At 49.4% G+C, this 26,527-nt stretch overlaps 1 protein-coding gene across 9 annotated transcripts in view; it reads right to left on the bottom strand.

Annotated features, from left to right (window-relative positions):
- The window catches only part of RBM44 (RNA binding motif protein 44), a 1,911,902-nt gene that overhangs the window by 1,032,576 nt on the left and 852,799 nt on the right, over positions 1-26,527 (bottom strand). The gene's annotated exons all lie outside the window — the stretch shown is intronic.

Below are 26,527 nucleotides of genomic sequence, written 5' to 3' on the forward strand. Positions count from 1 at the left end.
CCAAATCTGAAATACCACCTGGGTTGCCCTGGGCAGCCCCTTCCTCAGCTTGGCGGAGTATAAAATAGTGTGTAGCGTATCCGGGTCCATCAGGTATCTCTCAAGGGCATACGCTGGGTCCCCCCCTGTCTTCGTACCACCATTCATTTAGAACCAGTAGATGGGATGCTTGATAATAGGATAACATATCGGAGGTCGCTAGGCCTCCGCAGTATGTGGACAAGAAGCAGGTACGCAAGGCCACTCGCGCCGCCCCCCCTGCCCACAGGAACTGGCCCAGAGCTGAGTTGACCTGCCTGAACCATTGCGACGGGATCGTGTAGGGGTGATGTTGCAGCTGGTAGAGAAGGCGCGGGAGGGCAACCATTTTGAAAATAGCTGATCTGCCATAGAGGTTGAGGGGCATAAGAGACCAGGACTTCATCTCATTCTGGACCTTGTCCCAGACCGGCATTATGTTTCGTTCCCAAGCCACTGCCGGCGAGACCGTCAAAAACACTCCCAGATATTTAAGGCCCCCCACCGCCACCTGCAGCATCGATGCCCATGCCTCAATCCCCGTGCGGCCACCTAGCACCCAAAGGGTGGATTTCCGCGGGTTCAGGTACAGTCCGGAAACTTCACCAAAGATTTTCATTATTTCTAGGACTCTAGGTCCCGACCGATTCACATTTGTGAGGAAGAACAGGACATCGTCCGCATATAGTGCGATTCTGTCTGTCGCCCCTGCCTCCCATTCGAATCCCCGCAGCTGCGCGTCCATCCGAACCCATGCGGCCAGCGGCTCCATAGCCAGAGCGAACAGGTATGGCGAGAGGGGGCAGCCCTGCCGGGTGCCGCGCCCTATCGGGAAGGCCTCCGATGTCACTCCCGCCACTCTCACCGAGGCCGTCAAACCGAAATATAGTAACTTTAGATATGACATGAAGTGCGGCCCTAGAATAAGACGCGGGAGGAGCGCAAACAGATAAACCCAGCTCAGGGAATCAAAGGCCGTGACTCTGCAGGCACCTGTCGGGCCTGTGGCGGAAGGAGTGGGGGTCGTCCCAATGCAGTCCGGCGCCCTGCCTGATCTAAGTGGCCACTGGTGCTTAGCAGTTTCTTTGCCCGGGCCGTGTGCATCGCGGCGGAGGAGGCGGACAGCACTCGGCCTAGTGGCGTGGCATCCATTGTTGTGGACTGTGGCCTGCACACGAGAGTAGGGCCTGCAGAGGAGCGAGTGAAGAGCAGCCTGGGTGCCCGCCTTGACGAGGCGGTTGAGAACCCCGCTGGGCCGGTGTGTGCTCCCACGCCGCAGTTGCGCGGCGAGGAGTTGCCTGGGCCCGCTCGCGAATGACGGTGCAAGGTGAGGAGCGGAGAGGCGGCTGTCCCAGGGCCGGGAGCTCGGTTCGCGACCTGGCGGAGGCCCCCGCGGTGTCAAAGGTGGTGGGCCTCATCGTCGGAACTGTGTGTGGAGTGCCTGGTGACCCTCCCCCTGCTCTCTGCTGCGTGTTGCCCAAGGGTGAGGCGGTCCGGCGGGGGAAAAAGTATGGGGCAGGGGGTAGGTGTCCCTCGAGCGGAGGTCTCCTTGGGGAGTGGTGGCGGCAGGCCTTGCTGCCTGACTGGGGCTCGGTGCCTTATGGGGCATAGAGAGAAGCCTTACTTCGGCCTGTATATCTTGTTGGACAGCTGTTGTCCTGTGTGAGTGGAAGCTCCCTGAGTCCGGTGTTGTGAGTGTACTCCGTCGGAGAGGTGGGAGAGGCTGAGAATGCATGGGCAGCCACTTTGGCGACCTGCGGCCTGCCTACGTGTTTTGACCTTGTGAGACAGTGAAGCCTGATTTAGCTGTCTGGGGGCTTGCCTTGTTGGAGCGGTGAGACACCATGCTGGTTACTCGGTCCGCGGAAGGCCTGAGGGAGGAGAAGGTGCTGGGCCTCATCTTCTGCCGTGGTCCAGTTGGGAGAGTGCAGGGAGTCTCTCGGAGTGGCCTGAGTGGAGGACTGTGGCTGTGGAGAAGGAGAGACTTGACTTATCCCTGCCTTGGTGTTCGTAGTTGCCCGGCTGTGCTGCGGCCTCTGCAGGGTGCGTGGGAGTTGGGGTCGGCCTGAGACCCGGAGTGCAGTGCTCCTCTATTTCATTTGGCTGGTTGCAGCAGTGAGGTACTCGTTGGTGCCCTGGGTGGAGTGACGGCGCTGACAGCTGGGAAGCGTGGTCATGGGCAGTCTGGACTGAGCTAGCCCTTGCACTGAGGCGGCCTTGAGTGGTCGGTGGTCCTGGGGGCCTCCTGGTGCTACCCCTCAGCGGTGCTGCTGTGGCGAGGGGATTCGGGGACAGTGGGAGGAGCACTATTGGCCCGTGCGTTTGCGGGCCGTGTTTCTCTGCTGTGTCTCGGGACTGGGCTGCTGAGTGAGGTGTGGGCGCTGCTGAGGCCTGTTTGCGCCCCGCTAGTGCCCTGACTACGCCGTGATGTCAGCCTCCAGGAACAAATTAGATAAACCCCTGAAGGACATGCTAAAGAAGGCGGCGGGTCGGGCCGCCTCACAGTCAGATGCCCAGTCCTCGCAATCTGAGGATGTTGACTCGGAGGCGAATAAGGCATTCATGTTAGAGCTATTCGCGGCGATCAAGGAGGACATTTTGGAACTCCGCTCCCAGCTCTCCTCAGATGTACGTGAGATATGGCGAGATGTCGATGCCATTAGGGAGCGAGTAGCGACCCTGGAAGAAAATAACCTGGGCACTGCCGATGAGGTTCACCAGCTTCAGCAGGATGTTCTCCGACTTAAGGAACAAGGCCGGAGATTTGGAGAACCGATAGCGGAGAAATAATATCAGAATTCGAGCTGCCTTGTGGAAAGGGGAAGGAGACAGTTTGTGTGAATACATCAGTGCGCTGTTCCGACAGATTCTTGATGAAGGGGACGAGCAGGACATTCAGCTGGATCGTGTCCATCACGTTGGCCTGCCGAGGGGTGCCAAGGCTCCACCACCGGATATCCTGGTGTGTGTGCATGACTTTCAGATTAAAGAACGGATTCTTCTCAAAGCTCGAGATCGCAATCATGTGCAGTTTAGGGGCCATCAACCTGCACTCTTTCAAGACCTGGCGGCCTCCACACTCGTCAAGCGCAGAAGCTTCAAACCTATCACTGCCTATCTGCGGGAGAAGGGCATTCCCTATTCGTGGGGACACCCATTTCAAATTATTTTGAAATACAAGGGCAAACTTCTGCAGATCCGCTCGCTGGATGCAGCCTTCGAGGCGCTGGGACTGGTGAGGCGCTGGGACTGGTGTGGCCCGCACCTCGGGCCGAGACCGCTGGATCACCTCCTCGGCATCGCAGACGCTCTACAGAATGGCGGCGAGTTGGGAGATCACTGCCGCCGGAGAGGCCGGACTTCTCTGCGAGCCTCCTGGAGTGGCTGTTTCTTCAGTGGCGCTGGTGACTGATAATACTGGAGTTCCTTGAGGTCCACAAGCTTGGCACTGGTTGGGTCCTTCTGCGGAGCAAGAGGCGGGACGCTTGGGGGAGAGAGTGCTTCTTTTGTTCTTTTCTTTGTCCTTGTTGATTGGATGTGCCCTGTATCAGATTCTAGGATGGTGCCATCTTCCCCCAACTGTTGGTTTTGTCAGACGGACTATAGTCATCTCGCAAGACTCTTGGTATTTACCTTCTGTGAGGTTCAGTACTTTCTAGTGGGAGTTGGAGTTTGGTTTTGGAATTGGGGTTATTTTTGGGGCTCCGCATCAGTTCTCCTAGCAGTTAGGTGTTGGTTAGGCCTGCAGACCGCTTACTGTGATCCCTTTAATGCTACTGTCCTGAGGTACTGCGCTGGCTCTACCCTTCTTTTCAGGGATTATGGGTAGGGACCTGAAGATTGTAAGCCTGACGTTAGGGGCCTGAATAACCCTGTCAAGTGTGCAGCCATCCTTTCCTTATTGGAGAATACAGAAAGTGATGTGTGCTTGTTACAGGAGACTCACCTCCTCTCTAGGGATACTAAACGGATGAAGGACAGGCGATTTCCTGTACTACTGTGGTCCTCAGGTCCAGCGAAGAAACAAGGTGTGGCAAAACTTTTTAGTGCACGCGCGCATTGTAAAATTCTCTCCCAGGTGGTTGACATCAGAGGGCGGTTTTTAGCTGTCCGAATACAGTGGGGAGACACGCAACTAAAGGTGGGGGTCACTGTATGCTCCAAACGAACGACAAGAGCCCTTCCTGCGGGAGGCCCTCTCTGAAGTGTTGGTCTCCCCGGATGAATTTGTGCTGGTGGATGGGGATCTGAATATAGTAATGGATCCGGGGCTGGATAGGTCTGAGATGCGGTCTCACCAAGCGGGGGCTCTGTCACATGGGGGGGGGGGGGCAATGGTTGCTAGAGGGTGGGCTGCATGATGTGTGGCGCGCCCAGCATCCCCTTGAGCGTGATTATACTTATCATTCCTCCGCATATGAAACTTTTGCGCGCCTTGACCATTCTTAGCTAGGGCCTCTCTTCTACCTCACCTGTCTGCAGCGACTATCACCCCACGCTCATCCCTCAGACCATGCTCTTATTTCAGTATTGCTTACCTGTCATATCAAACGGCCGCGCCGTCTGGTTGGCGTCTCCCACAATCCCTCCTTCACTCAGAGTCCGCAGTCACTCGAATCAGGGACACCATCACCCAATACTTTGCCAACAATGATCAAAACAACATGTCCCTGGCGTGGATATGGGAGGCCCTTAAACTGGCGGTTCGGGGGGAGTTTATTGCAATGGCTGCGACATATGTGCCGGTGCGCAAAGAGAAGTGTGCGGAATTAGGGAAAGAGGTGGGGGCCCTAGAACAGATACATAAGCGGACGGGGGGGCCCAGCAAGTGTGGAGGGAGTTGGAGACAAAGCGGCGAATGCTAAAGCACCTAGATTTAGATAGGGCAGAGCACAACCTTTAGCGCTGCGACAAATTCGACCTCAGCGGGGACAAAGGGGGAAGGATGCTAGCACGTAGGTTGAGAGCGCGAGCGCAGCTGACGGCCATTCAGTCCATTCGGGATTCTCAGGCAGTGGAACATACCACTGATTCACTTATTGTGGAATCCTTTCGGCAGTTCTATCAGGACTTGTACAAGGGTACGTGGGAGGTCCCAGCCCAGCACATCCGACAGACAGTCCCACACCCCCGTCCAGAATCCAGCTAAGCGTACACAGCTCCACACAGTATGAATGAAGGTACCCTCTTCATGTCCACACCGTAGGCACATTGGCGACTCAATCAAACCCGCCTGCCACAATCGGTGCCTGGTATCGTAGGCCCTGTGTAAGTATTTTAATTGTATAAAGCGCAGGCGCATGGCAATGGCCGCTCATCTAGGAGCCTCAAGGGCCTCCCTCCAATCCTCCTCCTCCAATTCCCCCACATCCCCCACCCAGCGGTCCCGTAATGTTTGTAAGTTGGAAGAGCAGTGTGTAACTAGTGTTTGGTAAATGCTGGATATTTTCTTATCCTCTAGGTCCACGTTGAATATCTTCGCCTCTATCGGGCTGAATTCAGGCACGGAGTCAAGTCCCTCCAGGGCGGGCGTGAGGGCATGCCTGAACTGTAGGTACTTAAAGAACTGTGTTCGGGGCATACTGTATTCAGTACTAAGCTCTTGAAAGGATTTGAGTATCGTGCCCTTCAGGACCTGCCCCAATGAGGAGTTTCCTATCAAATCCCAGCCGCAGAAGCCCTGCAGCGATGCACGTGCCGGCAGTTGTCCATTATGCCAGAGCGGGGTCTCCTCTGTTAGTCTCCCCCACCATCCCATACAACGCAGCGACTGGCGCCAAATCTGAAATACCACCTGGGTTGCCCTGGGCAGCCCCTTCCTCAGCTTGGCGGAGTATAAAATAGTGTGTAGCGTATCCGGGTCCATCAGGTATCTCTCAAGGGCATACGCTGGGTCCCCCCCTGTCTTCGTACCACCATTCATTTAGAACCAGTAGATGGGATGCTTGATAATAGGATAACATATCGGAGGTCGCTAGGCCTCCGCAGTATGTGGACAAGAAGCAGGTACGCAAGGCCACTCGCGCCGCCCCCCCTGCCCACAGGAACTGGCCCAGAGCTGAGTTGACCTGCCTGAACCATTGCGACGGGATCGTGTAGGGGTGATGTTGCAGCTGGTAGAGAAGGCGCGGGAGGGCAACCATTTTGAAAATAGCTGATCTGCCATAGAGGTTGAGGGGCATAAGAGACCAGGACTTCATCTCATTCTGGACCTTGTCCCAGACCGGCATTATGTTTCGTTCCCAAGCCACTGCCGGCGAGACCGTCAAAAACACTCCCAGATATTTAAGGCCCCCCACCGCCACCTGCAGCATCGATGCCCATGCCTCAATCCCCGTGCGGCCACCTAGCACCCAAAGGGTGGATTTCCGCGGGTTCAGGTACAGTCCGGAAACTTCACCAAAGATTTTCATTATTTCTAGGACTCTAGGTCCCGACCGATTCACATTTGTGAGGAAGAACAGGACATCGTCCGCATATAGTGCGATTCTGTCTGTCGCCCCTGCCTCCCATTCGAATCCCCGCAGCTGCGCGTCCATCCGAACCCATGCGGCCAGCGGCTCCATAGCCAGAGCGAACAGGTATGGCGAGAGGGGGCAGCCCTGCCGGGTGCCGCGCCCTATCGGGAAGGCCTCCGATGTCACTCCCGCCACTCTCACCGAGGCCGTCAAACCGAAATATAGTAACTTTAGATATGACATGAAGTGCGGCCCTAGAATAAGACGCGGGAGGAGCGCAAACAGATAAACCCAGCTCAGGGAATCAAAGGCCCCATCGATGTCGGCCAGTAGCAGCGCCGCTTGGGCACCAGTTCTCTCCATTGCCTCTACCGCCACATGTGCACGTCTGATGTTGTGTCTCGTCGCCCTACGAGGCATAAATCCGGCCTGATCCGGGTGGATCAGTTCCGTGATATAGGGGAGGAGTCGATGTGCAAGCACCTTGGCCAGTATCTTGGCCTCGATATTTAGTAGAGAAATTGGCCGATAGGACTCATGTCTGTCAGAGGGTCTTCCAGGTTTACAGAACACCACAATTTCTGCGTGTCGCCAGTCCGCTGGCAAGAGACCATGTTCTCTCGCCGCTTCCAGGGCCGCCTTGTAGTGGGACCCCAACAGGAGATGGTACCTTTTAAAGAACTCGGACGGAAACCTATTGGGCCCAGGGGCCTTTCCGGTATTGAGCTCACCCAGGGCCGTGCCCAGTTCCTCGGCCGACAACCGAGTCTCAAGGCGATCTCGCACCTCCTGTGGGAGCGCTGGCTCCTTTTTTAACCTGCCTTTTCAACTCCTTTTTGGATACGGGAGAGGTGACTCCCTCTGTCGGAAGTAGCCATTACGGTTATTCCCGATCGTACCGACCGTTCTCGCTCCTTAACTCCTTAACATTGACACCAAACTCTTTGCCAGTATCCTGGCAGAGAGACTTGGCCCGCTGATGGATGAAATCATAGACCAAACAGGCAGGCTTTATTCCAATACGATAGGGGGGGATAATACTAAGCGGCTCCTTCACCTCACGGATCTGGTTCAGCGTTCTTTTGCACTGGCCTTTTTTCTATCTATCGATGCGGAGAAGGCCTTCGATCGTGTGGATTGGGAATACCTGTTTGCGGTATTGAAGGCCTTCGGTCTGGGCGACAGCTTTGTGCGATGGGTACGCTGCCTTTATGCGGCACCTAAGGAGGCGGTGCGGGTGAACGGGTGCAGGTCCGCCCCCGCTTTCCCATCACCAGAGGGACACGGCAGGGGTGTCCCTTATCCCCGCTGCTTTTTGCCCTCTATATGGAGCCTTTTGCCTAGCGGATTCGGTCAAATGGGAGTATATCAGGGATTCGGTTCGGAGCTGATACGCACAAAATTAGCTTATATGCCGATGACGTGATCCTCTCACTCACTCAACCTCATTCCTCCTTGCGGCATTTGTCAGGAGAACTTCTCGAATTTGGCACGGTTGCGGGGTTTAAAGTTAATTTTTCCAAATCGCAAATACTCTATATATCCATTCATGATGCGGAGGTGCAGAATTTGCAGCAGGACTTTGCCTTCCAGTGGCTACATTCCAATATTCAGTACTTGGGAATCCGCCTAACCTCCTCTATAGCTAAAACGGCCTCTCTCAACTATAAGCTGTTGGTGGACCAGACAGCCAAGTCACTGTCGGGATTGGTCCGGTCTTAACCTTGAGGCTCGGTGCTCCGGTGCTAAGCAGTGGAACGCTCGCATGCGGGGATAATTCCCCTGCTGTGCTGAGCGTTCCAAGGAGCCGGTGCACCGGTGACGAGCTCAGCTCATCATGAGCACAGGAGTGCCGTGCCTCATGATGAGCTCAGCTCGTCATGAGCATGCGGGCGCTGTGCGCGCCCCCCTATCTCCCAACACAGCAGGGGATTTACCCCGGCAGTGAAGGGGTTAATTTGGCTTGGTACGGGAAGCTGGCGGCAGTCAAAATGACGGTGCTCCCCCATATCCAGTACCTCTTTCTGATGCTCCCATTAATTCCCCGCCGGGTACTCTCCAGAAACTAAAGGGACTCCTTAATACATTTTTGTGGGGCAATAAAAGACCAAGACTTGTCTTTTCCCTTGTTACTGACCCTAAGTCTGTCGGTGGGATGCGTTTCCTCTTACTGAAGGCGTATTTTCAGGCGGCATGTTTGCGTTATATCATTGAGTGGAACAGGCCCTGGTCCAGCAAGCATTGGAACTTCATGGATCAGACGGTGGCAGGGTGTAATATTTGGCACGAGTTGAGGCTACCTCGCAAGCACAGAGCATGGGGTCTTTACTCTTCCCAAGTGACATCTCCAACTCTGAAAGCTTGGGACCAATTGGCGCAGCGCAGGGGTTGGACTACTTTCCCTTCCCTTATTACACCCATTGTTGATAATCCAGATTTCCCCCCGGGTTGTGCGTCTCCGATCTTCTACCAATGGAGGGGAGAGGGCTGTAAGAGGGTGGGCTCCCTCTTTGACCTCAACTGTCTGATCCCATTCCCCCAACTCTGTCAAGACTATTTTTCTCTACCTGAGTCCGATGCTTTTCCTTACTCGCAGGTGGCGCATTGGGTGACCCAAACTTCTAATTTCGCTTCTATGTCCCGCCCTTTGACAGCCTTTGAAAAATGGGTAGTCTGCAAGAAGGATGACCGTAAGCTTATATCTGACTTATATGCTATGATTATGGCCCACCCCAAATGACAACATACAAAGGCGCAGGTTCTCTGGGAGACGGAGCTGGGGCGCCCGCTGACACGTACGGAGTGGGAACACGTTTTCTACCATGCGCATCACACAACTGCTAATGTAGCGTGTACCGAGTCCGCCTATAAGGTGGTCGCTTATTGGTATTATAAACCAGCCTGTATCAAAGCTTGGGATGCGGCGAACTCGGGCTTTGTTGGAGGGGGTGTGGTTCTCTAGGTACCCTGACACCTGCTGTAGCAGTGTCCGAAGTTCGTGAGGTATTGGAAGGAGATTCTTGATGACTTGGATGATGCCTTCCAGATCACATTCCCCTGAGTACCTGAGCATGCGCTATTGGGGCTTCCCCACACCAAATCGTTTCCTTTGCGCTCGCTGAGGGGTAGGCAGATTGCATTAGCTTTACTGGCAGCGCAACTAGTCATTTTGGTGCAATGGGGTTCCCCAGACACACCTGATCCTAGGGACTGGATTCGAAGACTTTGGCACCTTTTAGCTACGGAACGCCTTTCATTGAGCATGGATGGGAAGGGAGCTGAATACGCGAAACTATGGGGTTCATTCCTGCATCTCCTGTCTAGGGACCTGAGGGAGGTCACTTGTCCGAAGAACCTACAGATTCTTTAACCCCTTTGGAACCTTGGGGAACTGCTAAGATTATCTGAACGGCGATGGGGGGGCCGTAGAGAGTATGAGGAGGAATATGAGACTGAAGCGGAAGTGGGTGGGGGGAGTGTTTTTTTTTTTTTGTTTCAGTCTATTTTCTGTGTTTTAAAAGTGGTAGCTATGCATCTGTACTGTGTGCTTATCGCAGCCTGACGCTCTCATCGCGGGGTCGCCCTCCGGGGTGTAGGCCCGAATGCTGTGTCTGCTACTTCTAGAATTTGCTTTGCCGGACAGTGGATGTAGGCAGCCAAACTGTGTTCTGAGTTGTGTTACCACTCAATATAAAGGCTTGATTCTAAAGAGCAAGGCGTATCCCTACGACCCTATCTTGCAAAAGAGGGACACAGATTATTTCAGATTATGGACATTTGATGCAGTATTCACAATGCAGTAACAGTAAAAAGAAATTTTACCCTTTGAATAATTCACCAACTTACTCAGCATTCGACCGACAATTCATACATAATACATCTCCAAATGATACACTATCGACAACCCAACATATAAATATAAAAATACACAGTTAAAAAATAATGATTTATTCAATACACAAAAATATCGGCCAATAGATCAGAAATAATTAAAATTTGAAAAATACTATTCACAATTCATAAGAACATTTCAAATCATAAATTCATTAAAACACAAAGAGACAATACCAAGTGACATTAAAAATCATCAGAAATCTCGTTATTTCGACAGAATCAATATTGCAGTCTCATCACAGACTATATTTAGACCCAAGTGTTCCTCGAATTTAACATTCCCGAGTGCGAGGAAGCCCTCGGAGGCCCAAATGAGATTGCCATCAGGGTAGGGTTTAGACTCATACAAGTCTGGATACTAAACAGCGCCTACTATTTGGGTACAACCTTATACAAAATGGGAATAAGCACCTCACAGATGTGTACCTGGGAATAAGGACTAGCAGGCACCTTCTTCCACACAGTGTGGGAATGCTCCAAATTTCAGAGTTTCTGGGAAGGACTGGTGGACTGCATGACACAAGTACTGTCATGTATTAAAGGTGGCAAAATGGTTTGTGCTAAACATATAGGGTGACAAGACAATATCTAAACACAACTAACTGGGAATGGCACTGGGTCTCATAATGGTAAAACGGAACATAGCCTGACATTGGGGGGCAAAAGTTGCACCAGAAACTGCCAAATGAGAGAGATATGGACAGGTGGATGTTGATGGAGAGGGCGGTATACAAGAGTTGGGATGCCTCACAAAATGAGACAAAATCTGGTCAGCATGGTGGTCCCAAAGATGGCTTTAAAGGGCAGAAAGGGATACCTGGGACTTCCCTGGTACTGCACCTTTTATACACGCCACTGTGCTTACAATTGGGTACAGTCAGTTATGATTTCCAAAAATTAAACAGTACACAAGAGGCGATAACATGGATGGAATATTTACCCAAAAATTAAAAATGCAAACCTCGCAAACACTATTAGCCAGATTGCAGGTTCGCCTGGGTGTCTATACTTTTATACTAAAGGGACAATGTGCCTGAGTCAATACAGATTGAACATCTGAGAAAGTTTGCTCTCTCCGCTTGAGCGGGAGACCATAGAACCGCGTTTAACTTTTTTTTACTTTTGTGGACCCTAACTGAATCACTACTGGATCTGTTAATCCCTCTGAGTCATTAATGGAAGCCAGATCCCACTGTCCTAAGCAGTTTCTATGACTGGAACTTCAAAACAAACCAAGAATTAAAAAACAAGTATATACCAAGCAAATGGTCAAATATTGAAATATTTTTTTTAATTCACAATAAAATATAGAAAAAGTTTCACATTTCCAATTTTGCTTCTTTATTTGTATATAACTTTATTCATTTTAAAATATGAAGAATTATATTATTTATTGTGGTATCGCAGTCACGGCCACCCTGAGTAGGCCTTGCAGAGCTACAGGGGTCCTCGGACCAGAGGCTAAGAAACGCTGCCATAGATTCTTAATTAATACATTACCCGAGATGAGGTCAAATATGCCATAGAGGATCAAATCTCCCTATTAACAAGGCGCCCAGACGGCTTAACGGCTACAGTTTACAAAGCCTTTAAATCAAGCTTCTCCAACAAGTACCTTGTGAGCTACTGGTAGGTACCCGTAAGTAGCTCTCCGGTGTGCAGCACAGTCTACTAAATTTGAACCTTGCGCTTGCCTGAATTAATATACGTATATACCCCAAATGAAAATTGCCCATCTGGGAGAAAAATGTGTGTATTTTCAGAATTCATACGCTGTTTGGAGAAAGCTGAATTTCTAAAATATATTTAAAGCGGATATTTAAGAGATATATCATGTGGCACTGGTGGAGACATTATTATTATTACCTTGATGCAGGGGCATTGCAGCTATGTATTACCCACGTAATGGTATTACAAATTAACAAAGCCTTGATTACACTGCAAGCAAACCTGCACTGAGATGACCACTGCCGGCAATCTTGCACAGGGTGGCTACAAATGCATTCTTGCTTGATGTGGTCATTATTACAACACTAATAATATTAGTAGCTCTGGAATTTGTTTTATTGAACTTGAGTAGCTCTTACTACAGAAAACCTGGGAGACCCTGTCTTTAAAGACATACATAGTGAACCAGGCCAAATCTTTTAACCACTTCCTGACAGCTCTAATAGTCACTAATTCTATGATGGAATCAGAAACAATTTTTATATTGAAACTTAACAAAGACCCTAAGAAATGTGAGTCATATTAGCCAATTGCATTTAACATTGATGCTAAAATTGTAATCAGAAAATCCTTAAAACCCTCTTCATAGTCTAAGAATACCTCTAAATCCCCACATGCGTAGTTTGTCAGCAACTTCCTTCAATGCATGCCTCTGGCAGGCAATCAAACTTCCCCAGGGTATAGTCCTGAACCTAGCAAAGGAAGTGGGCATAGAGGTCTTTAGGCGCTTCAGATGTTAGGCAGATTCTGATAGAGAAATCTTAGCACTCTGGCTCGAAGTATCAGTTTCATGTCTATACTAAAGTTGCACACAGTGATTGTGTATTCCAGAAATGAAACTGGTTTTGGGCAGATCTTGACTTCTGCTGATTCCTACAGCATCGGTCGAGCCATAGCTTTTGTCTTCAGGTGTCAACAGATAAGTAAACATCAGTTAGCAGTGTCCAAATAGGGAGACCCAAAAAGGCACAAAAAGGAGAGGCCATATGGGGCTCAGTTCATACATTCACAATACCGCTAGACTCAGATTCCACAGCAGATGCCCAGATAAGGTAAGTTTCTTTTAGGAATGCCTATGAGGAACCAGGACTATAAGAAAGCATTACTTCTGCATCATAGGATCTTCATTAATAGTACTAAAAGTAGCTTACAGTAGCAAACTTTAACCTGCTCTTTAAAGGCTCTTGACCATACAGCACATTAAAAAGTTATCAGAGGTTGTTCTGAAGAGAATGCAATGTACCTCTATCACAATCAAAAAATGTTTTTTAAAACTGCTTAACCTATGATAGAGCCAGCTCTAGTAACAGTCTAAAGAGTACTGCCTTGAAAAAGTCCAAACTGACTACCATGTGGCCCTCTTACATATATCTGCTAAAGGGATATTTCTCAGCCATACTGCAATACCCAATTATCCTCTAATGGAATGAGGTTTTGGCTTCCTTGGTACCAGCTTATTAACTAACTGATAAGTGGAAATACAAGAGACCATTCCATATCAGATTAACTGCTTAGAAGAGGCCGCCTAGTGCATACTGGAACATACGTGACAAACAGCTGATTGGATTTACATAAATCTTAAGTAAAAGTTAACATTTCTTGACATCAAGCAAATGTTTAAAAAGCTTGTCTCAGTTAGTTGAATTGCTAAAGAAAACAGATACAGTCTGGTTGAAATGAAAATCAGGCCACTTTAGGAAGAAATATAGGCTGGACTTGTTATGTTATTTTATAAAAATTTATATAGCGCTCAGCTGCCCCAGCGAAGGGGCGTCCCGGTGCTTGTAGCAGAAAGGAAAGACAGCTATGGAGGCCCAGTAAGACAAATACCATGAGAAAAGATGTTATTTTTTGGTAGGGAAAAGATGAGTCTTAACTGCCTTCCTGAAGGACAGTAGGTCATCCAGTGCTCTGATGTGAATAGGGAGCGAATTCCACAATTTTGCTGCCAGATAGCGGAAGGAGCGACCCCCCGCTCTGCAGAGTTTAATACGGGGCACCATGACCAAGTGTTGTCCCATGGAGCGCAAAAGGCGAGACGGTACGTATGGGATTAGCAGGTTGTCAAGGTTCTTATGTCTCTATTAGAGTTAAATGTGGTATGAGATTCTATCTCAAAGGCTAAATCTCACTAACCCTACTGGCTGACGCAACAGCCACTAAACCAATGCTGTTCTTCAAGGCAGATGATGCAATGAAGCCTTATGAATCAGCTCAAAACAATGGTCTGCATGTTTTCATAACTCTAAATTAAGCTCTGGGAAGGTGGGGGGGTGGCTTCTGTAGGAGAGAAACGTTTTTTATGCTTTCCAGAAAGTCTTCAATTACATGGATTTTGAAAAAGGATGTCAGGAGGGGACCTTTACTGTAGGCTGTGACAGTCACAAGATGGACTTTAAAAGAAGAGTGTGAGAAGTTGGCCTGGTATATGATGTTCACTATTCTAGTGAGCACCTTGCACCAGTCCAAACAACCCTTATGGTGATGGTTGTAAGTCAACCGTATAGACCGGCTAGCCTAGTGGTAGCGTGGACAGAACAGTCTTAGGCTAAAAGACTCTTGAGGGCTTGTAAAGCCAGCTGTTTTACCATATGTAACCCCTTGAATACCAAATGAAAGGACACCACACAGGATATATATAAAATATATATGTATTTATTCACTAACACACTCCTCTGAACTCTTTATGAGGTCAAAGGCAAAAGCACATAAGTTACACTTAGAAATACTTTAACTAGCACAATTTACAGTTAGGCCCTAGGTGCGCGTAAAACCATATACTAAGTAAGTGGTATAAGGACCACGACTTGGGAAAGGAGAAGGCCTAGGGCATCGCTGGGGCTACACTATCTGACCCTTAGGTTAGGAGTGGGAGGCCCACAGGCGGCGCGTGCAGTGTCTTTACACACATGCGGGAGTCAATGTTAAGTCAATGGGAACTTAGAAGGTAAGTAAATGAAGATTTAGGACACTTCCGGTCTAGCTAGGAGGAAACAACTAGTAAATCTGGACACTAGGATAGTCAATCCCTACTGGAGCACCGAAGTACTCGCGTTACCTCACCCACGGGCTGTGGGTGCATAGGTGTCAAAGTGTGTCGGGTTTCGTCGTTGTTCTCAATGGAGTCTTGAAGAAAGATGCTGCAGGCAACCAGGAGGAAGATGTCCGGGTGGATCCAAGGGTGGATCTAGGATGAAGAGGACCTGAAAGCAGAGGGGACAGAGTCTAGGTCACTAGCCAGTGACCAGGTGGAACCAGGGAGAAACCAGACGTCGTCGAGGAGCAATCAGGTGCGGATGTGAAGCTTGTCGTTGCAGCCACGCGGACCAGGAGGCGTCGAGGACGACCCGGTGCTGGAGAGGAGCTGTCCCACAAAGGTTCTCGCAGATGGAGGGGTCGACTTCAAGATTGGAGCCAACAAGCCTAAGCAAAGGCAACACATGCAGGATACACAAAAGGCTTCTGGTGCAGACCAGGAGGGTCTGAGGTACTTAACCTTTTCAGGGAAGTGAGGGCCAGTCTGGAGCAACCAGACCAGCGATGGATTTTCACAAGGATCGTCGTCAGAGGGCTACTAGCCAATGGGCCAGCAACCGGACAACGCGTCGAGCAGAACACAAGCAGAAGGTCCCACGCAGATCTCGTGGAGTGTGGAGGGCTGGTCTTCGGTGCAGGTGGAGCTCGGTGTCGGGGTGTCTCAGTCCCCAGTGCACAGCTTCGAGGATGCCTCAGGAGCTGCGCTGTTAGCAAGTTGAAGACTTTCCAAGTTGCCTGGTTCCACGGATTCCGATGCCTTCCACGGAGCTCAGCTGTGCTTCAGTCGTGCAGTGGGGTCAGAGGAGTCCTGGAGTCGAGGTCTTGTCAGGTTCTGCACTCGAGTTCCGGCGGAAACGGGGACAAAGCAAGCCGTCGAGTTGCTGGATGGTGCCTGGTTTCCCAGGGTGGTCACTCCTTGGCCACAAGGGAGATTCTTCAGTCTTCAAGTCGGTTGAATGTCGAAGGGTCCAGAGTTTCATTTCAAGTTTCAATTCAGGATCAAACCTAAAGTCTCCTGGGTCAGCTCCTACCTTTATACAACTAAAGGGGGCTGGTTTACTCACTAGGTCCCTCCTATGGGTGGGACCAGGAAGGGGGTGGTTACACCCCCTTTCCTTTGTGCAGTTTCGCGCCAGAGCTGGGGCTGGAGTGCCCCAGCAACCGGTTTGAACTGGTGTATGCATGGAGCACCTAGTGTGCCCCAGGCATGTCTCATTCTATTCAGCCCTCCCTGTCCAAATACACAAACTCCTGTCTGGGGTGGTGCTTGCACTTCTCCAGGCAGGAAACCTATTGTCCAGGCCTCCCTCGCTGGAAGGACTCCCAGCAGCAGGAGGTCAGACTTGTGTCTGTGGCAGCAGCATCCATTTGGTGACGCTGGGGCTCTGGTTAACTTTAACCGGGATAGTCAGCAACAACATGTCTTCTCCCTCTAGAAGGGTGCAATGCTACCCCCGTCGCCAGAATTGGCGAGGGGGTAGTATTCCAAAGCGTATGACACCTTACACGACATGTTTAGATAAAGCCAAACCAAAGTTAGCATGTAACCGCGAGGTTCATAATGCACTTAAGAGTATATGGTATGGCAATATCATAGAACAGCTATAAGGACATGGTTTCGAAAGCTGCAGACAAGCTTAGCTCATGCTACAGCACCATCTCACACATAACCAAGCACTCTGCCTCCAGGATTGTTAAGGCCTGCCATAGGAGTGACTTATAGGTTACTGTGTATCTATATTTAAGGGTAGATATAGGAATACTATACCTAAGCAAGGGGTGATTACACGACCTTGCCCCAGCTGAGTGATCAGCCAGTTGTGTCAGTTTGAGTGGCCAGCAGGGGGTGGCATAATACATGCTGCAGCCCCTGGTAGGCCTAGGTTACACATATGCCCTGAGTACCTAGGGTACACTTCTACAGGGGCTGATAAGGTGAGCCAATTCCCAATTGTGGATGTACCTAGATTACATGGTGTGAATTGAGAGAGAGTGCATGTGGGCTGTGGGTCTGATTAGCACGCCCACAGCCACATCTAAGTCGAAAACAAGTAAAGCAAAAGCAAAAAGTGGGGGTGACCATAGGAAGCAGACCCTACACTCTCCTACAAAGAGAATTTGCAGCGTGGCATGAGCCAAGTATAATTAACAGGGGAAAAAAAATTCTTGGAAATTGGTGCTGCAATGTACATTTATTATTATTATTATTGAGTTCTTGTATAGTTCATGAATAACCTAACGGGGCTTCCCAGTGCTTAGAGAACCGGTAAATCAGCCTAATAGGAGCTAAAACAGCCAACTCTTTAGTTCCTTGTGAAAAGTGGAAAGGGAAGCATCTTAAAGAGGCCGGAAGACCGTTCCATAGTCCGGGACATAGAAAAGAGAAAGACACCCCCTCCCACCACCCCCATGCGAATATACCTACCCCTCGGGCCAGTAAACAGGAAATCACTACTGGATCGCAAGACCTCTGACCTCCTGGTCAGGGTAACCACTCGCGCAGCTCTGGCCTTCAGGCTCTGCCCCCCACTTCCTCTGGTCTCCAGGTAAGGTACAATTTTAGACAAAGCTCCCAACAGCTGACCAAATGTTCAGCACCTTAAGCCCCGTCTTTTTTTAATCAATGTCCTGTGCAACCATTTCCGACACTCGCCGCCATTGAGCGCCACTGGAATCCAGAAAGGGAAAGACACTTTTGAATGGAACACAGACCTCCCGGACCCTGCAGATCACATCGCGCCCCACGCCCTCGCCTCAACGGACTAAGTACTGCTCAGAGACCTGAATTTCCACCTTGACAACCTAAGCAACCCACAACTCCGCCGCCCTTCTGGGCAACCTTGCCAACATTGGACTGAAGCAACTCATCACCACCCCCACCCACAAAGAGGGACACACCCTTGACCCCATTTTCGCCAGATGAATCAACATTCGCTTCAGTCACACCACGCAATCCCTCTGGACGACCACCAATGCATCCACTTCTCCTTCGCGAAACCCACCGCACACAAGCCGCCACGTTCCCGCGAAGAAACTGGAGCAAGATCACTGAAGAGCACCATGCCTCCGCCGTCAACCCCACTCCTCCCCCCACGACAGACACCAACTCTGCAGCCAACGAACTCCACAAATGGATTGCCGACTGCGCCAACACGCTTGCACCCCTCCAGAACTCTGACAGAAAAAACACCAAGAAAGCCACCTGGTTCACCACGGACCTTCGAGAATCCAAGCGCTGGTGCCGATGACTCGAGAAAGCTTGGAGGAACAGAAAATCTCCGGAAGCACGCACCGCCTACAGGCCCGCCACTGCAGCACACCACCAACTCACCAGAACTATGAAGAGGAACTTCATCCAGAACAGAATCCTTTCCAACTCCCGCAACTCCAAGGAACTCTTCAACATCATACAAGAATTCGCCAGACCCCTTAGCGAAATCTCTGGTGTACCTCTCTCCCAGGACCTCTGCAACAAACTCTGCTCCTTCTTCCACCACAAGATCAGGACACTCTTAGACTTCAATGAACAGGACCAAGGCACCGACAACACCTTCCACCAGCAACTCCAATCAGCAGACCATCCTCGCCTGGACCCCTGTCACCACAGAAAACACCACAAAGACCATGAGGAGCACACACTCCGGAGCAACCATCACACCAGAACTACGACAGACAATTAACTGCACCCTCGAAACAGGCACGTTCCCAGACTACAGGAAACGCGCAGAAGTCAAACGTCTCCTGAAGAAGCCCTTCACAGACTCGACGGACTTCAAGAACTACAGGCCCATCACCCTCCTCCCCTTCGCTGCCAAAGTTACAGAGAAGATCATCAACATCCAGCTAACGAACTTCATAGAATCGGCGACATACTCGACATCTCAATCCAGCTTCCGCTGCAACCACAGCACCGAGACCGCCCTCCTAGCCGCCACGGACAACATCCACACTCTCCTTGATGAAGGCCACACTGCTCTTAAACATCTACATGGCCCTCCTCGCAGCCATTGTCAGAAAATACGGACTCCGCATAGTATCCTACGTCGAGGACACCCAGCTCATCCTCTCCCTCACCAAGGAACCAGACATCACCAGGCACAACTACCAGGATCGAATGAAGGACGTTGCAACCTGGATAAGCAGCAGCTGCCTGAAGCTCAACTTGGGAAAAACAGAAGTCTTCATCCTCAGATTCACCCCCTCCACATGGGACGACACCTGGTTGCCCCTGCCCTCGGTAGCCCTCCCATAACCACGGACCATACCTGCAAACTCGGCACCATACTAGACTCTTCCCTCACCATGAACCGACAGATCAACGGCATATCCTCCACATGCTTCAACACCCTCTGCATACTCAGCAAAGCTCATGGATCTCCCCCAAATCCAGGAAGATTGTCACCCACGCACTCATCACCAGCAGGCTAGACTATGGGAACACCCTCTATACCGCAATTAACAAAAATCTACTCCTCAAACTTCAGACCGTCCAGAACGCCGCAGCCAGACTCGTCCACATCATCCAACACCTACGAGGCCACCACCGGCTCCCCGTCGAAAAAAAAGTGACCTTCAAGCTCATCACACACGCCTACAAAGCCCTCCACAACACCGGACCCCAATACTTCAACAAAAGATTCTCCTTCTACACCCCCAAGAGAAACCTCTGCTCCGCTGACCTAGCCTTGCAAAATCCCTGCATCCAGAGCCAGAACGGGTGGCAGATCATTCTCCTACATCGGGGCCAAGACCTGGATCGACTTCCCCTCACCATCAGACTAAGCCCCACACTGCAAGCATTTAGGAAGAGCCTCAAGACCTGGCTTTTTGGATGACCGGAGCTTCCCGAATAGGTTTTTGGAAGTGATTTGTTACATTACATTATGCTAGCCTCCACAACCTCTCATAACTATATCGATTAAATATCAGTGTTTTGTGGTATCCGCTCTCAGTGGGGAATTATTACAAATATTATTTCTGGTCCTGATTCTGCAGTGTAGACACCTTCATTAAATTCATAAAGATTATGCCTTTAATAAAGGTGTCTCCGATGCAGAACCAGGAATGGAAATAATCATTTACTTCTACCCCTCCATTGGACAGGAAGCAGGGTTGCTTATGATTTCAATTAGGATTCCCCTGAGGAAGAACTAGGGTTACAAATAAACAAATGTTTTCTTCTCCTTTTGGGCAAAGCCAGCAATAACCATTATAAACAATGAACAGAATTACGAGCCCATCCGAATCATCAAGAGGTGGATGAACAACTACATTCAGTTGTAAGCTAAAATATTCCTCAATGAAGCTTGCCCTACCTGTGCATCTGCTCTGCAATTATTCTAACATTTATGACAATGAGTGAAGATCCTATGATGCATAACAATAAATACATAATAGACAGTATCTTAAGTCTCCAATCAGAAAGACCTAGAGCAACTGTCACGAGAGGGCATGACGGGAAATTAGTGGCATATGTCCTCTTAAAGGAGCAGCGGTGGGTTTCTAGCCTCTTAGAACTGCAGCCTACATAGCTATATTTCCCTTTTATTTAAAATATATATATATTTGTGAGAGTTGCCTGCCACTATTCTTTACATAGCGACTTTTAATCAAACCTGGCTGTTTGATTAAGGATAAAAATATATAAAACGATATCTTTTTATTCTTTAATGTTTTCTGGGAACCCACTCTTGGGCGAGACAATTCAGTGCTTAAGATTCAATGGAGATCCCCTGATCTGGGGTGTAATGACACTGAAATAGAGAGCTTGAAATTTTATCCGCATATAAAGCACTTATTTTTCACACATCTTCACAAAACTGTAAATCAATTTCAGGGAATAGGTGTACATCCGGACAATGAAATACTGCCCACAGCTGATGGCAATGCCACACAAATGGAAGTGTACACTATCCACTTACCCAGCAGTGATTTTCTTATATTTGTTGAAACTATGCTGAGGCACTAGCTGTCTCACATACTCATGCATGTTGAACTGTCAAATGCCAGTTAGGAGTGCTTACAAGTTTAAAATGCACAGTTTACACCTCCCTTCACAGTGTTGCAATGTGGGATCCGTACAGCCGAACAGTTCAGACACAGTATTGTCACCACATCATTGTGCTAGAGGAAAAATGCCTATTAACAATGAAACGTTTCCAAGCTAAATTAACAGAAAGTTTAAATTCTATTAAGAACACAGAGGTAAAGATTGAGCAAATCTTTCTTTAATGCACCTCTCCAACAGCTCCATATATCTACAGTTTAAAGAACTAACTTTCCCATGAACATTTGGGAATTTTAGAATCAGTATTTAGCCAACACCTAAATAGGTACAGTAATCCTTTGCCGCTGAACACCACTCCTCTTGCTTCCTACAACAAGCGCTGTCACCCTTTGGTCCAGGGCACTTCTGTTTAGAAACCTTCATCCTTGCAACAGAAAGACCAGATCATCTATCAGTCATCAACTAGACAAAGGCATTAGCAAACATCTATGAGCGTTGAGTAAATTATGACACAAAACATCTTCATGACCAAGTTTTCAACGGCAGTCAAATCCATTGAAAATAGAAGGATGTCCTCAAATTAAACCATACCACAACCTCTATGCCATCATACTGGATCCTCCCCTCTGCAGAGTGGGGGTTGGACATAACTTGTCCCCTGGGTAGAATAATCCTTGCCTTAGATCAGCACAGGGAGGATTATGCTGGTTTAAAGCTTACTCGCGACCACAGTTGCCATATCCAGCACCAGCTTGAAGCAGAGCCTCGGGGACCAATCCGCTGCATTCATAATGTCCTCCAGCCTGGCTCCTAAAGAGAAGGCCTTTGACACCATGGCCCCTCTGAAGGAGTGGGCGCCAAAGCTTCTGGTATCAATACTTGCCTCTTACACAATTCAGTGGACCCAACGAGCAATGGTCAGGGTGGACACTGCCCTATGCAGCTTGTTCAATGCAAACAGCTGTCTCACCTGCTGGGCGTAGCTCTTCAGTCATAGGCATGTACACCCTGAGGCACAATACCACACAACTTTGGGACTGCTTGAAAAGCTGGGTACGAAACCAAACTTCAGCCATCCTCTATCCTTTTGATAAGATAAAAGCTAACCCCTTCCGGGAGAAATAACACTACCTAGAATATCCAGTGCTCTGACTTCCACGACTCACATGTATGATATTGAGCATAATAAGATCATCAATTTACATGTGATCTCTCTCCTGGAGACATATTTACTGGACCTCCAAGAAGGCAGGTAGTTAAGGACCACATTCACGCCCCAGAGAGCAGAATAACAAGGCACTGAGGGAAGGGAGAGACTGACACCAGTAGGAGTTTCCAGACTTGCCAGTGCCCAGCCTTTCAGGAGACCTTTGATGGGGAGTGCCCTACAGAGATGGTGGATCTGAATGTGTTAACTGACATTTATGCCACTCCGTTTTCTGTCATGCTCGCGAGGAAGTGAAGAATTTGAACATTGTCCACCCCCACAGGATCCAGATCCCTACGCAGGCACCAAGCCAGTCATCTCAACCATACCGACCTATAGCACTTGACTGTTCCGTCCACCCACACCTACCACAGGAGCGTTTAACGATGTCCCAAAAACCCTGAGATCTACCCTGTAATTTGCTACCCCATAAGACAAAGTCTGCTCTCCATTTCCAGGAGGTGAGGGTCCCTCTGACGGATCCAAGAGAAGATCTACAAGAAGGGGTAGTCTGGTTGGAAAATTATAGGGAAGTTCCATCAGAACCAGATCCCACACTTGAGATTCCCAGATCAGGGTTACCACCACCAATCATCTAGAAACAGAGAGAATGCATAATAGGTTCCTTGGTCTAGTCCTGGAGAAAAGCATCCATCGCAACTGCATCATGGTCTGGTCTCCAGCTGAAATACCTGGGAAGTTGAGTACAGCATCGAAGAAAAAAGGTCCACTGTGAATGGACCCCATTGAGCTGATATGTACTTGAAGGCTTATTTTGTCAGCTTCCAACCACGAGAGTCGTGCAAGTACTGGCTGTGCCAGTCTGCCTTGGTGTTGGATGCACCTGTAAGATACCCCGTTGTCACAGATATGTGATTGTCCAGGCGGAACTACTAGAGGTCCTCCGCCAGGAATTTCAACATTGTGCCCATTAGATGGTTTATATAGCGCACTATCACAACGTTGTCCACTTTCAGGAGGACTTTGCATTGATCTAGTCTTTGGTCTAGCACTGGATGGTGAAGGAGCCCACAAGGAGTTCCAGGCAATTCATGTGCAGGTGCTGCTCAGGAGCGGACCATTCTCCTTTGGTACAGAATGCTCCAAGCAAAAACGGCTGGCGTCAGACTGAATGATCACGACCAGGTTAGAGTTGAGGATTGCTTTCGAGCCACCACTCTGTTTACTCCCTGGCAGCACTCGACAGGGAGACCTTCTGCAAAAATTCAGAGAGTCCCCTGCACAGATGATGGGTCATAAGTCTCAGTATTGACAGGGGCCCACATACATGACCTGAATGAACGATGAGGAGGCCTACCATCCAGACGAGCTCCCTCAGTGAGATGGTTGGTCAAGCCAGTGTTTTGCAGAGCTGTCGGATCTTCAATATTTTCCTGGAGGCGAGGTTGAGTGTTAATGCCACCGAATTGACCACAAAACCCAGAAATGTGTTTTTCTGCAAAGGCTCGAAGAGCAATTTCTCCACGTTGATGATGAAACTCAGGTGTTCCTGCAGGGACACCACACTCTGCACTGGTCTTGTTAGGTTCGTCTGGCATTAGTCCATCAAAAGAATGTCATCCAGATAGACGATGAGGCGTCTCCTTGCGACCAGAGGTGTTTTATCACTTGTCTGAGCACAGTGGTGACTTACCAAGTTGACATAGAAAGACGAAAGGGAAGAGCCATAAACTCAGATTTCGGATCTCCTTTCAAATTGAAGGAACCAGTGATGCGAGAAGGGGAACATGGGAATTGTGAGATACCAGTCTTTGAGATCCAGGCGCGCCATGCAATCGCCCAGTTGGAGTAAGTCTATCAGAAAGTGTATGCCCTCCACCTTGAAGTGAAAGAATACTATCCATACGTTAAATTCCCAAACGTTGATTAACAGAAGTAATCCTCCATACAGTTTCTCCACCAGGAATAGGTTTCTTAGGAAACCATTAGAATGCAACATGGACTGGAGAATAGCCCCTTTCCTTGGCAGTGGTTCTACTTCCTCGTCATTAAGGGCTGCATCGTTATTCAAACAGACCAAGGTGCGCAAGGAATGTTCTCTGCTCCGGGGACCCGTAAAAACTCTATTGAGAAGTCTTGGACTGTCTGTAGTACCCATGTGTCCAAGGTTAACTCACACCCAGTTGTGAGAAAAAACAGCCAACTTTCCTCACACCTTTAGCAGGGAATAAAAGAGAACATTTAGAGTTGCCTGTATTGTGGCTTCTGGTACCCTTTGCTGTGGGCAGCATCTGGACGGGGAAGAAGTTGCAGAATCTTGCGGCTTCAGCCATTGTCTACATTACTTCAAATGGCCTTTGAGGGAGGTTTGCTGGGAGAAATGGCCAGTTGTGCGCCCAAAACCATGCCCAGCCAGTGTAAATATCCTCTTGACGAATTCCTGCATCTTGTTGAAGGAGGTGAAGGTCGCTTCAAACTTCGCCGAACTCCTTTTAGAGGGCTCCCCGAATAGGCCCACCCTGCACCACAGCTCCGGATTAGTACACCACCAGATCTCCCAGCTTAGTGTCGACCTTTATCAGGAGGGAGCAGCTTAGTTCAGCTGCAAGTGCAAAATTAGTGTTCACTAGGAATATCACTGCGCGCTAGGCCCCGCCAGACAGTATGCCAAGCAATATCAGATACCCAGATACCTTTGCCTCATCCGCCATGTCCAGGATTTTCTTCAGGCGTCCGAATACATCCTAAGAGTTTATCTTGGCAGGAAGCCAAGAGCAATCAATCACCTTCGTGGGTTCATGAATGTACTTGACCAACAATGTTGCCATTGTGGCATCTATTTCCGGAATCAGAGCAATCTATCACTCACAGGAGGAGCGGGGGAACTCTGCCTTTAGGTGATTGTGAATCTCCTTATCTAAGGCCTTGGTTAGCCTGCCAGCAACATAGGCTGCAACCTTTTCCGCGGGGACCCACACAAAGGATCAGGGCTGTAGGACATTCTTCAGATTCCGGAGGTCTCAAGCCATTGTCCGATTCCACTCTGGCTTGTCAGGGTCTCCTTCCTTGAGATGGGACAGGGCGTCTGAGTCAAGGTGCTGCAGCTGTTCACTACCTCATTTGTCTCAATCTCCTGGGGTATCACCTCCCTCCAGGAACTGCAGAGTATGAGGTCACAAGTTTCCCGAATAGACACCATCTGCATCCAGACCTTTTTTGCAGCGACCGTCCTCATGACCAGCCTGTTGGTTTGCCAGAAAATCCTGTTTTAGATTGTCAAAATCTTACAGGTCCACACCGTTGTCATGTCTCCTTGTAGCCACAGCCTTGTGTGTGTGGGGAGGGAAGGGATTCTTTTGGGGGTGGGGGGCAAAGGGGTCCACTGAGGGGTCAGGAAGGTCTTTCCTATTAAAAAGGGGTTGAAGGTACTTTTGCTCCAGCTGTAGGAGCTTCTTTTCCAAAGGAAGTAGGACATGTGACACCATCTTGTGTTTGGAGACGTACACTGCCTTGTAAAAATCATACCCTCAGGGTAAGCAGAAGAGGATTTCTTCCTCGGCATATAACTTCACGTAGCATTGCATGATGGGGCCAATTGAATGCACCTGGAGGAACCAGCTAAATTTGAGAAAGCCCGAGGCTTTGATCGGGTCCTATGACCAGGGGACAAACGCCTTCTGTCTTTCTTTTAAGGGCTACACTCAGGTCAGTGCTCCAACACAGAGATTGCCAAATGTACTTATGCAAACACAGACCCCTGTAAGTGGCGTTGGACTCAGAGTAAAACGGGACAATGTAAGCTCAGAGACTGGCACGCTTCTCTCCTTTTGCTTCCCCTTAGAGAGGGATCCCACGCTAATCTCCGGAAGCGGAGGACAATGCTTACCGTGAGGCAGGAGCATCCCATTGTTGTCCGAGGACCGTGCCACACTCTGTGCGCCTCTCTACATAAAACTGAAGATACTGCCACGTAAGGAGTGCGCAAGGTGTTCCTGAGACCCTGCAAAGGGAAACCAATTGTTAGCCAAGAGAGTACCGGCACAATAACACCAACGGAAGGAAGAAAATGGCCATCTTCAGAGAAAGTCAAGGAGCACTTAACTGACAGCTGCTGGAGCAGCGAAGAAATAGGAGTGGTGGATAGTGGCAAAGGACAATTGTGTCCATCCGTGTGTTATTGGCCGAATATTGGTTCTGAAATTTCCCACGTGTTCAAGG

Source organism: Lissotriton helveticus, chromosome 3_1 (genome assembly GCF_964261635.1).
Source record: "Lissotriton helveticus chromosome 3_1, aLisHel1.1, whole genome shotgun sequence".
Lineage (NCBI taxonomy): Eukaryota > Metazoa > Chordata > Amphibia > Caudata > Salamandridae > Lissotriton > Lissotriton helveticus.